The sequence below is a fragment of the Lupinus angustifolius genome, chromosome LG16, assembly GCF_001865875.1.
Source record: "Lupinus angustifolius cultivar Tanjil chromosome LG16, LupAngTanjil_v1.0, whole genome shotgun sequence".
Classification (NCBI taxonomy): Eukaryota; Viridiplantae; Streptophyta; class Magnoliopsida; order Fabales; family Fabaceae; genus Lupinus; species Lupinus angustifolius.
In genome coordinates, this window is record NC_032024.1 from 14,583,022 (window position 1) to 14,595,966 (window position 12,945).

The following is a 12,945-nucleotide window of genomic DNA, read 5'->3' on the forward strand; positions in this document are numbered from 1 at the left end:
GTCTATCAATGACATAAAATCAAAATCATTAAGAAAATCAGAGATATGCTCATTAGTTAATTCATCAAGTAAATCAAAATGAAAGACAGAATGGTCCTCAGATGGATGCTTCATAGCATCAAAAACATTAAACCGGACCATAATATCACCAAACTCAATAGACAATGTTCCAGCATGGACATCTCTCTTAGTTTGGGATGTCCTCAAAAATGGCCTCCCCAAAATGATAGGAACTGTGTTATGGGAGGATCTCTCTTTCATATCGAGAATATAAAAATCAGCCGAAAAATAAGTTCACCTACCCGAACCAAGACATCCTCTATCAAACCAGCAGGGTAGGCAGTACTCATGTTTGCTAATTGAATCACTACCCCAGTGGATTTCATAGGTCCAAGTGAAAGAGATATGAAAACAGACATATGCATAACATTAATCGAAGCACCTAGATCTAGCAAGACATTCTCAAATTTGCTATTACCTATTATGCAAGGTACAACAAATGTACCCGAGTCCTTACATTTCTCAGGAATGTGAGGAACATGTTTACCTATTAGTGCGGAAACATTTCTTCCCAAGTTGATCCTCCCATTAGAAATTTACCTATTTGTGAGGAACATGTTTACCTATTTGAGTCTCCTCTTGTGAGTGCACAACTCCTTTATAAAATTTGCATATCTTGGAATTTGATTGATTGCATCAAGTAAAGGTATGTTCACCTTTACCTTTATAAATGTGTCCAAGATCTCCTTTTCTACCTCTTCCATCTTCTTACTTTGAATGGCTCTTGGAGGAAATGGAAGATGAATAGAAGATGGTTGTGAAACACTTGTGGAAGGTTCACTAGCAAGAATTTGTTCACTAGTATTCTTCGTCTCTTGTAAAACCGGTTGCTTCATTTTTTATGAAGCTAGATCAACTTCAATCAGTTTGCCTGACCTTAGAGTGATGACACTCACATTCTCCAGGTTGAGCACAGTCTAGGAAGGCAACTTATCAGAATTCTGAGAGTTCTATGCATTTAATGAAGTACCCATTTGTCCCATCTAGGTGGTCAAATTCTGAATGGAGGACTCTTATCTCTGAATGAAAGCTCTGGTCTCGTGCTGGAATTGCATATAATTCAGTGTCATTTGCCTCACCAATTCTTCTTATGAAGGTTCACTCGATGCAGGAGCAGGATTACTATTACTTGTTTTTGCCTCTGCTGTTGGATTAGAGGAGGCACATATGGTATATTTTGTGTAGCATTATTATTCTGAAATGGTGGCCATGGATGAGACTGTGAAGGATCAGACCATCTAAGATTCGGGTGATTCCTCCAACCAGGGTTGTGTTTGCTTGATGAAGGATCGTAATTCTGTTGTTGTTGTTGAGGTCTGTTATTGTAAATATTTGCAGCATAGGCCTCAGGATGGTCACCAGTTTTGGGCTCCAAGAGAGAAGGACAAACTTCATCATAATGGTCAGTTGCGGTGCAAATGCCATAGACTCGTGCTGCAAGTGGAGGTTTCTGCTGATTCATGGCAAGTTGAGTGACCAAGGTAGCAAGGGAGTCAATTTTTTTCTCAAGTTTATCTTGCCTCACTGAATCTATCCCAACATCATGGACACCTCTGAACACTATAGCATCACTACTTCTTGCACCGAACTGTTGAGAGTTGGAAGACATCTTCTCAATCAAACCTCTAGCCTCAAAAGGGGTCATATCTCCAAGTGCACCACCAATAGCAGCATCAATGATATTTCTCTCCATGTTGTTCAGACCTTCATAGAAATATTGCAGGAGGAGTTGTTCAAAGATCTGATGATGGGGGAAACTTGCACATAGTCTCTTGAATCTCTCCCAATATTCATATAAACCTTATGCATGCAGTTGTCTGATTCCAAAAATATCTTTTCTGATTGTAGTGGTCCTAGAGGCAGGAAAGAACTTTTCAAGGAAGATTCTCTTCAGGTCATCCCAACTAGTAATAGAACCAGGTCCCAAGTAATACAACCAATCTTTTGAAGCGCCCTCAAGTGAATGTGGGAATGCCTTGAAACATATGTGATCCTCTTGGACATCACGAGGCTTCATGGTGGAACATACAATGTGGAACTCCTTAAGATGCTTATGAGGACATTCACCTGCAAGTCCATGAAACTTAGGCAACAAATGGATTAGTCCAGTTTTGAGCACATATGACACATCCTCATTACATCCTCATTGGGATACTGGATACACAAGCTTTCATATGTGAAATCAAGTGCAACCAGCTCCCTTAATGTCATCTCACGTGGGATTGGAGGTGGTTCAGCCATATTTTTAGAGTATGGAACAGAATGCACAGAAACAGCAGAATCAGTATCACTATCAGGTAGATTAACACTAAGATGAAAAGACTCACTATCTAAACTTAAATTCTTAACTTGTCTAACCAAACTATGAAATGTTCTGTCAATTTTAGGATTTATTGGATGCAAAGAGTTAGGATTTCCCCTAGTCATGCACTAAATGCAGTAGTAAGAACCATGTAGGATAGTAAGTGAAATACATGTTAAATTTCAGTCATCAACCAAAACTTTGTATCAATAAAATCCTAATACCATAGGAAACATCCACAAAAAATATCACGACAAAACTCAAAGCCTAACTAATTTAATTAAATGCAACAAAATCAAAACAATTGGAAAAATAAACTTGTAAAATAAAAAAGAAATGGTAAATAGACTCTTTTTGGATTTTCAGGATGGATCTACAAACGCAATATTTAGAGAAATAATTGTTGGATTTTTCTACCCCAAATGCATATATAATATGTCCAATTCCAATCAACGGTTCCAAAGTTATGCCAAAAATAGAAAATCAACAGTAAAACTAGTCACTACTTGTGTGTATCTCACAACCAACAGCAATGTGATTGACTATGATGCATCCAATATTCAACATATGATGAAAGAAGTGTGGAAACAAAGTTTCATGCAAAAATTCCAACCACAACTATATTAACCATCATATACCCGAATCAACCAACATGCAAATAGCTAAACAAGACAGCAAACATCAAACAGTGAATACTATAGGCAGATTTTAAAATTCAAACAAAATGATTATTCTAAGACACACACTAAACTATACTAAGAATCTTTGACAGGAACCAATAATCCCCAACAGCGACGCCAAATTTGATTGAGGTCGTACCCGATACAAATAATATAACAATTAAAAACTACAGTACTAGGAAGTGACTCCTAGGTCGTTTCCCAAGGATTATCTTTCAAGCAAAGCTTCAAACACCTTATACTCACACACACACAAGGGGTTTTTTGTTGTTGGATAGTATGAACATAAATCAAATTCAGAAACAGTAGTTAAGCAATGTAATAAAACGGCTAAATCCCTTTGGTTTGTTTGTTCACAACTCAATCCTCGGTTTCAAAAGATTATTTTCATATTCCAACCACTAACTTCCGAATTTGTTGAGAATCAATTAAGTAAGCGATAATCAATTCAAAGTTCCAGAACCTAAACCTCTAACTAGGCGAAATCAGTATAAGCATGAAATGATTAACAAATTCATACGAACTAAGCATTCATGCACTAGAGAGAGTAAATCAACTAAGCGAAGATAAACTCATAAACCAGTTTCTAACATAAAAGAAATCAACAATAAAGAAACCGAAAATGCATTAATAACAAAACCTCAAGAGTTGTAATACATTACCAAAGAAATTTAGTCTACAAGTTTAGCCTTCCATTGAGTGTAGAAAGAAACCGAAAATGAAGAAGAATGAATGAAAACCAAAAATGAAGAACATGTGAAACCCTAGCAGAGCAAAAGAGGAGAAAACGGAATTCTAAAATGAGTGAATGTAGAGAGTGAGAGTGGAATTCGAGTTCCCTCTTTTACAAAGAGTAAAACCGAAAATGGTCCCTAAACAATGGGCCTAAAACTAAAACCGAATTTACAAATAAAAAACTCCCAAAATAAAAATATAATCTTCACTTCAAGACATATCTTCCACTTCCATAATGCCCAAAATACAGTTGGTGTCAAATATGATATGAAAATGATAATAGATTTAATCAGGCTAAATAATCTCAAATTAACTCATTTTAGGAATATTAGTCCAATAAAGTCTAAAACATTAAACCATGCGAAACAAAGTCCATTAGGCACCCAGAATAATCAATCATGCTAAATTAAGGTTATGAATAGTGTGTAATATATTGTTCATCAAATAATATTGTTCATGAAATACTAATGAGGTTGCCTCAGGAGAACCTTTCCATGAGTTCTTCCCAAACCTCATGAGCCTTACTATCCAGAGTATGCTTTGTGAAATGGAGGATGAAATTAGCCTAGTAATCCAAGATAAGATGATGTTATTTGCTCTCTCCTAGGTTGGATATATGGGATTTGACATGAGGGGCATCTAAAGGGAGCCAACAATGAAAGAAATATTGTTCTTGAAATTGATACTCATCATCATGGATTTTGCCCAATGGTGATAATTTTCACCATTCAGTAAGGGTGAAACTAAAGCAGTTGCTAGACTTTCTGAAGGATGCACATAATAAGGTGAACTCATGTCTTGTGATGGATTTGGGGCATTCATGGATGAAATGATTGATTCATTTGAATGTAGCAAAACTCTTCTCTTCCATATAAAGAAATGGAACTATGAAGAAAATGAGATTATGAGATCTCAAGAAGAATTGAATGAATAAGAAATCTTTATTGAAGATGAGGAAAAATGAATCCTTATGAAAATGATGTGATACAAGATGATATTTTTCAGAGAGTTAACCTATTCCTATTTATAGAAAAGAATTCCTAACTAAATCCTAACTTAAAGATATGTATATATTAAAACTAAGAAAGAATGAAGAAACTGGCACAACAAATTATTCCCTCTGGTGTGTTGTTTTGGACTGGTGCGATGAGATCCCTACATTAGATGTTGACTGGTGCACCATGGTGCTAGCATATTTGACCCATGCACCTTGGTCAGGGTGCGGAAAAAACTCTGGGTCATAATTGTATGTGTCTCAGTCAAGCTGAGGCTTCCTGTCTTGGTCAGGATTGTTGTTTGGCTTAACCTTGCTATCTCGATTAGGGAGTGTGTTTGGCTTAGCGTTGTCTCGGTCAGGATTGAGTGGAACATACGCAGAGTGATCTGGATTGGTATCTCGATCAAGATTTGTTGTTTTCCCTTGACTGGTGGCTTGAACTTGGCATATATGAAGAGCATTATTGGCTAATATGCCTTCCATGAAGCCATTCATCTTTGAATTTTCTCCATGACCGGATTAATAACTACTCTTATAATCGTTCCTTGAAAAAATGGGATACCTAAATATTTATCTAGGTTCCGACAACACACATTGAACAAATATTCATGAAATTGTTATTCTTCCTGTTAGATACATTTTTTGAACACATAAATTTTGACTTTTTGACAATAACCTTGGCAAAAAACATTTAGCATTGAGGACCATCTAGACTTGTGTGTTTGATGCTTTATAGAAAAGCAAAACATCATCTATAAATAACAAATGAGATATAGGCGGATCTCCTCTCAAGAGTTTAATTGGCAACCATTCACCACCTTCCATCTTTTAGTTAATAACCAAACCAATTTCTCCATACAAAGCATAAACAAGTAAGGCGACATAGAATCACCTTGACATGAGCCTCTAGTTGGCCGAAAACTCTCTAACCAAGAGCCATACAAAAGTAAAGACATGACAGTATATAATTATTAATTATATAAAGTTTTACATTTATATATAACTATATATTTATAGATAAAAATTATTAATTATGTATAGATTACCCGATCAGACTAGACGGTTTAACCATTTAAACCGGTTAAACAAAATATGGGACCTCTGCCAGTTTGACGTCCGGCTCAGGTTTCACAACATTGGTTGGAACCTATTTCCGCCAGGGATTTGTAAAACAATTATAAGTATCTTGTGAATTTACCTTTGATCAATGAAATTCATTCATCTTCTCTTTTAACTCAATCAGTGATTTTCTTTTTTCAATAAATTTAATGTAAGATTATTTTGGGACCAAAAGCAATTAATATGTATAAAACATTGAAAACATCATGGAAAAATGATCAAAACTATAACCCAAAAGGACAGTATAGAAAATACCAAAACAATAAGTTGCTAGATACAAGCAATTTATATATGTTAATTTTTTGGCACATTTAAAAGAAGAGAAAATTATGCTGATTAAGAAATCACACAACAAAATAGTGTGTGCGTAGAACGTTCATTGCCCTTGGATGTTGACATAAGTTGTTGTCTTGAATATGGAAAATGAAGGGATTATCTATTAGTATGAATTGATTTGTAATTAACTACCAACAATAAGATGCTATGTATTATAGTTCCACTTGTTATATACTACTAAGTTAAGAAATATTTTAAGTAAATAAAGAACTTAGTCCAAGGATATATACATAGAAAGTTGAAAATCGGATGCTTCATTATATAAAAATATGTGTTACATTGCTTATTGATTATCATAATCTCTGGTCTATGGTAGTGCCATTTTCTATACTTAATATGATTGTGACAGGGCACCATTTACGATCAAATTCAATGAATCCAATTTAGTTAAATAGCACATATTAGTATAAATTTATCTGAAAGGGGTACTCATTGGTGCAACCCATTATCAATTAGGCTTTTTAGCTGACCCTAAATATGCAACTCTGGGCCACTATATATAAGAACTTGCCATATCATTTCCATTTATTTTGCTGCAACATGGATTATTTATCTCCCAACTCATATGGAACTATTTGACCCAAGTAACTTATAAGTAGTTCATTGAAAGCTTATAAGTAAGTTGTAACTTGTAAGTTTACATGTCTATTGGGTATTTATAAGGTACTTGAAAGCTTATATGCTAAGATAGAGTAAGTAATTCCGGGTTTATAAATTAGCTGGTTAAATAAAATTATTTGGTAATATTAACTTATAAGTTAGTTGAAGCTGCAAGATTAAGTAAATCCCTAACTTATAAACTATAAGTCATATCAGGTACTTTATAATATTTGAACTTGCTAACTTATAAGTCCCATTTTATTAAACACCATCAATTAATTTAGTTTTAGTCAAAGAAGCTAACTAACTAAGTCACATTATTGACCTTATTAAACACCAACTTCCCCCCCCCCCCTCTTAAATTTGAATACTCCATGTTTGTATTATTTGAAAATGTAATATTGAGAAGGTTTCAGTTCATATGTATATTAAATTAAGAACCGTACTAAAAATAATAGCAAGATTCTCCAATCTTTCTATAAAAACTATAAAATCTACTGTTTCTTTTCTAGATTTTTTGAAATGATAGCCATACCTATAAGATTTATTATTTAATGATTGGCTTCTTATATAATTATTGCAATATAATTTGATTAGTTAACAATGTCAACCGAAGGGGCATGGTATGCATAATGTTCCATGCCTGAAATAAGTTATGTTCATTTCAATATAAAGGTCAATGATCCCCATATAATGCTAAATTTCGAAGTTAGCATTTAGCATTGTAATCATAACTTCTTCCTTTTTACAGATTTGGGCATCATAACTTCTTCATTTTTTACAGATTTCGGCAGAGCAATATTGCTTAATATGAAACTTGTTGTCAGCATGTAGAAACTAAAACCTATATTACATTAACTTATGATGATATTGATATAGTAGTATGAGATCTCATTAATTAGATTCGCACAATGACCAAAAGGTTAAACGTTCGATTTCTAAGAGTGATACTTATTAGGAAAAACAACAACATACTCTGAAGGAAATTAATTTCTTACTTATAGGATGAGAAATACATTTGGTAGTACTAAAAATATTACGGTAACTTCAGGTTAACTCCTTCAAAGTTCAATTCCATCATTCTAAATTGTTTTCTAACATAACCTGTGTGCGCAACAAAAAAATGAATAACATCCTCTTTGTATTATTATTCTTGATTGGTAAGAAATATAATTTAGAATCACTTAGATTTAAATATATAATAAAACGATATTTTCTTAACTAATTATAAAAATGTCACTATAAATAACACCTTGTAGGACAACAATGTTCTCCAACCAAAATATGGCAAACACTCACAATGATAGGTTTAAAACTTGTAACTTTAGTTACTCTTCCCGCACATTACTTCCAATTATGGTGCTATTGTATTTCATCTTAAGTATTGCTTAAATATTAAAGAGTCCACCCAATTATGTTATAATTCCCTTGCCTTCTGGAAGGCTATTGAGCTAGGAACTTCTTATGGGAAAAGCAACATAGGGAAAGACCACTTTCATTCATTGAACTACATATTACCAAGTCTCCAATCCCTATGAGTAGTACTTATCTTATTTGCCAAAATATGGTAAACTTTGTAGTGCTAAATTACTTTAAATCATTAAAGCAAGGAACATATATGATTATTCCTATCCTTGACTTGCTTCCAACGTATGGAGAAAACGATTAGATAGAGACTCATTCGGTGATATATGCTAATTTGATACGAAAAAATAATCTATCACAAGGTCCCCTAAGCCTAGGAGTGGAGGTTATGGGATCATCTTTGGATGATGGGAAATAATTGATTAAGATTTTGGTTTTGGGTTGGGAATGGGCATGTGATGGAGAAAAAAACGGATTTTCCCGAATTTGGCATGGCCTTTTGCACCATTTTCCATACCCTGGATCCATAATCCCTCCCCAATTTTTACATGTGAATTAAAAAATGAGTGAAACACTGTAACATTTATGTACAGTTAGCGTAAAAGTTTATGCACAGACAACATATCATCTATTATTCATTTATATTATTGAAATATGTTTTGGCATTTTGGGCTAATATTGTATTCGACTAGTAATTAGTTTAAACTCACTTACTTTTTGCATAACCAGAAGTCATTATAAATTCAATTTTCATGATTAAAACATGTGCAAAATAAATTAGTTAGTTAGTTAGGAGTTAGGTAGAGTTAAGTCTCCTGTATTTTCTATAAAATAAGTTGGTTAATTTCTTTGTAATCCAATTTTTATTTAACAATGAAATACACATTCATGCTTATTGATTTCTAATATGATATGAGAGCAATGTACATATTCTTCATACATTTTCCTTCTTCTTATTTTCTTCTTCTCAAATGTTCCTAATCCTAGAGGAGGTGTTCTTCGTGGAAGTAGTGCTATCAATATTGGCTTCTATAGTAGAACGAATTCTGACTTCTTAACAAGGTCTAATTTGACGTGTTGATATGAGGCAAATTGTGAAACACATTGCAACCATTTAATATGGCAACCATTATCACGTTCTTCAACAAGTTTCTTTCTCGTATCTTTCCTTATCATTCTCTTTTGCAATCTTCATATTATCTATCTCAATTAATTCTTATTGATATTCTTGAGGCAAATATTGCCCATATTCTTGAACAAAAGTTATTCATATTTCATCATATTCTTTTCTTGTTATTCTTGAGCAACAAATTGCTCATATTTCATCATATTCTTCTCTTGTTAATTCTTGAGAGTATTGCTCGTATTTCATCATATTATTCTCTTGTTACTCTTGTAGCAAATATTGCTCATAATTCATCATATTCCTGTCTTGCTATTCTTGGACAAGTATTGTTCATATTTTATCAATTTCACTCACTTTCTTCTAAGAATTCTTCTATTTCTTTTATTAATTCTCCTATCATAACCTTGCTAGTTTCATGTGCTATATTTTGAGGAAATCTTCTATTTCATTCTATGATATCTTGCTCCCAAGTTTTTTGGCCGAATTCTCAACTATTGAAAGCATTGATATCCCATGCATATTAAAGCATGCTAGTATTATCACCGGAAACAAAGGCTCCCTAGTTCTCAATGAACAAAACAAACTTTTTGGAATTCAAACCAAATTTTATCAAAAGGATTCTTCATTCAATTATCTTTAATCCAAGCTTAGAATTGTCAATATCTAATCTCTATCTTCAGGGGATATTGAAATATATTTTTGTATTTTTGATTAATATCGTACTGAACTAGTAGTTAGTTTAAACTCACTAATATTTTCCATAACAAACAATCATTGTAAATTCAATTTCCATGATTAAAACATGTGCAAAATAGATTCATTAGTTAGTTAGGAGTTAGGTAGAGTTAAGTCTCATGCATTTTCTATTAATAAGTTGGTTAATTTCTTTGCAATCAAATTTTTATTCAATCAATGAAATACATATTCATGTTCTTCGATTTCTATTAAACATACACAAGCAGCCTAGTCAACCAAAATCTCAATCTAGACGACACCATGAATCTAACAAGGTCAAGCCGATAATCAAATACAAGCCACCTGATCAAGAGACCAAGGCTAAGGACAAGTCATTTGGCCAAGACATTAAAGAAGCTGATCAAACAAGTGGCACAAGTACGTGACCATGAGTCAAGTCCAAAAGCATGTGCTTACTTACTTAGTTCACAAGTGTCGCGCCCAGATTTAAAGTTATGCGACCTCTTAGAGTCAGAACTACATTTTATAGTTAAAAACGTAGAAAAATATTTTAAACCCAATCACATTAGGATTTTGGATTGTGATATCCAGGTTCGGGAGTTGATTACGGATCGAGGAAGGTATTATCATCTCGTCCGCCCATAATTAAATGGTACCCTTTCCAATTGTATGATTTAAATAGCCTTAAGTTATACAACAAAATATTTAATTTTAATTTTTAATTCTGACAATGTTACTTGCTCCTACGTATTCCTACACATTTTAGGAAATCAAGACTTACGTAGTTCTAGTTTTAAAATGGTTTGTCGGTAAAATAGTTATCTCTTTAAAAAGGGTGGAGCAGCAAAAACTAATGTCTGAACCGCATCCCATTTCAAAGAGGTTTGAAAATAATTATAAAAATATTTATTGGTTTTATTGTTACCTTAGGAATTAATGGAATGAAAAGAATTATAAAATAATTACCACGACCTGCCTCCATCCTTTGATTAATCCCAAAAGAAGTTATACATTTTTTATACAATATTCATTTTTGTAGTAGAAAAAAGGGTTAAATAAATAAGTAGATACCATATGAATAAGGCCCAACATTTTCAATTATCTAGTTGGAGCTGTCATTGTTTAAAATAGAAGATATGAACTTGTATATGTTATATAATATTATTATCTACAAATATAAGGGTTAATTAAATGAATAAACAAAAATACTAAAAGTGCAAATAAGACTTGACACTTTTCATTACTTGGTTTATGTTGTTTTAAAATAAGAGAAATGACCTTTTATTTATATATATATATTATACAGTACTATTTTTATAATAGAAGAATTAATTAAGGAACCAATAAAAGCTAACTAGTAAAGATAAAATAGGAATAAGGCTTAGCATTTTCGGTTACATGATTGATATTATTTTGTTATTATTTTAATTTAAACAAGAAAAACAGGGGACATTACAAAAGGGAAAACCATACATTAATATATACAAAATGAAAGGGAAGACACAAAGCAAGTAGAAGAAAATGATACCTGCAAATTGGAGTAAGTGGCTTGAGCCACTACTTGGTGTATATGGCTTAGGAGTCGTATGCCGACACCGTAGAATTGCTAGCTAAGGATTGGCTAATCTGTATATTGCTGGGACTGTAGCATGAAGTGTTATGTATGATGGTTGGATTCTTTGATGATAGTGATGTTGTGAGAGTTAGAGGATTTGATTTAATGGAGAGAAAGGCAAATGGGATAGTCAACTTCAACACATGCTGATTAAATCTTTGTACGCATTTATGTATATGAGGATGTGTTGTTTTTTTATGGATGTATTGAGGAAATGTATGAAGATATGATGGGGCTTGAGATTAGCATTGAAGTTGGGGATGGTGAGAACATAGAAAACCTGTCAGCCAATGGTCCTTTTTCTCTATATATTATTTTCTCATTGCTTTTGTTTTCATTTTTTCTAGATAAGGATTGAGTTTTTTTTGTGTGTCTTCCCTGGAAAAAAAAGTGTCTCTAGAAAAGAGAACAATATATATGAGAGAGGGTGTGAAGGTGAGGTGGTATATTATTTTGGGTTTGTTGAGGATTTTTGGGTTTATTGAGAATTGTTTGTGGAGTTGGAGAAAATGTGGGAGGTTTTTTTATGTAGAAGTGTTGAGAGGGGAGAGTGGGGTTCGGTTGTTGAGAGATGGGAGAGTGGGTGGTTTGGGATTAAGGGATGATGTGGGTGGTTTGGAATTAAGGGATGATATGAGTACTTTGGGATATCTAAAAAAAATGTCATTATACAATACAAAATACACAATAATATTTATATTATTTAATTGGTATTTTTATTGAAAAAATATTATGGCCGGACAAAATTGAGTGTTCACAGCTGTCCCTCTTAACTTGTTTCTTACTGGATAGCACACAAACTGAAGTTTGAGTGGTGTTATAATAAGTAACTAGTAAAGAAATGAACATTAATTTTGTCGAGGGCCATAAAAACATACCTGTCAACTTCTCATTACGTGAGAGTATCTATCATCTTGTGAGCTGATTTGTCTTCAAGATGACTCGAGTTAACTCTCGAGAGGTGTGATGAAGATGGATGTAAACTAAAGACGCAGGTCGGTGTACTGCTGGAATTTGGAGTAAAAATAGTGAAACTAAAGAAGTAGGTTGGCGTACTACCGGAATTTGGATGACACTAGGTTAAGGACCAAGAACGCAGGTCGGTGCACTGCCGGAAATTGGGGTGAAAAGGGTGAAACCAAAGACGCAGGTCAGTGTACTACCAGAATTTGGATGACACAAGGTGAAGGACCAAGAACACATGTTGGTGTACTGCCGGAACTTGGAATGAAAAAGATGAAACCAAAGACGCAGATCGGTGTACTGCTAGAATTTGGATGACACATGGTTAATGTAAGAACAGGATTGCAACTA

The 12,945-nt window shown here is 33.5% G+C and overlaps 1 pseudogene; it reads right to left on the reverse strand.

Annotated features, from left to right (window-relative positions):
• The window catches only part of LOC109329349, a 5,671-nt pseudogene extending 1,072 nt beyond the window's left edge, over positions 1-4,599 (reverse strand).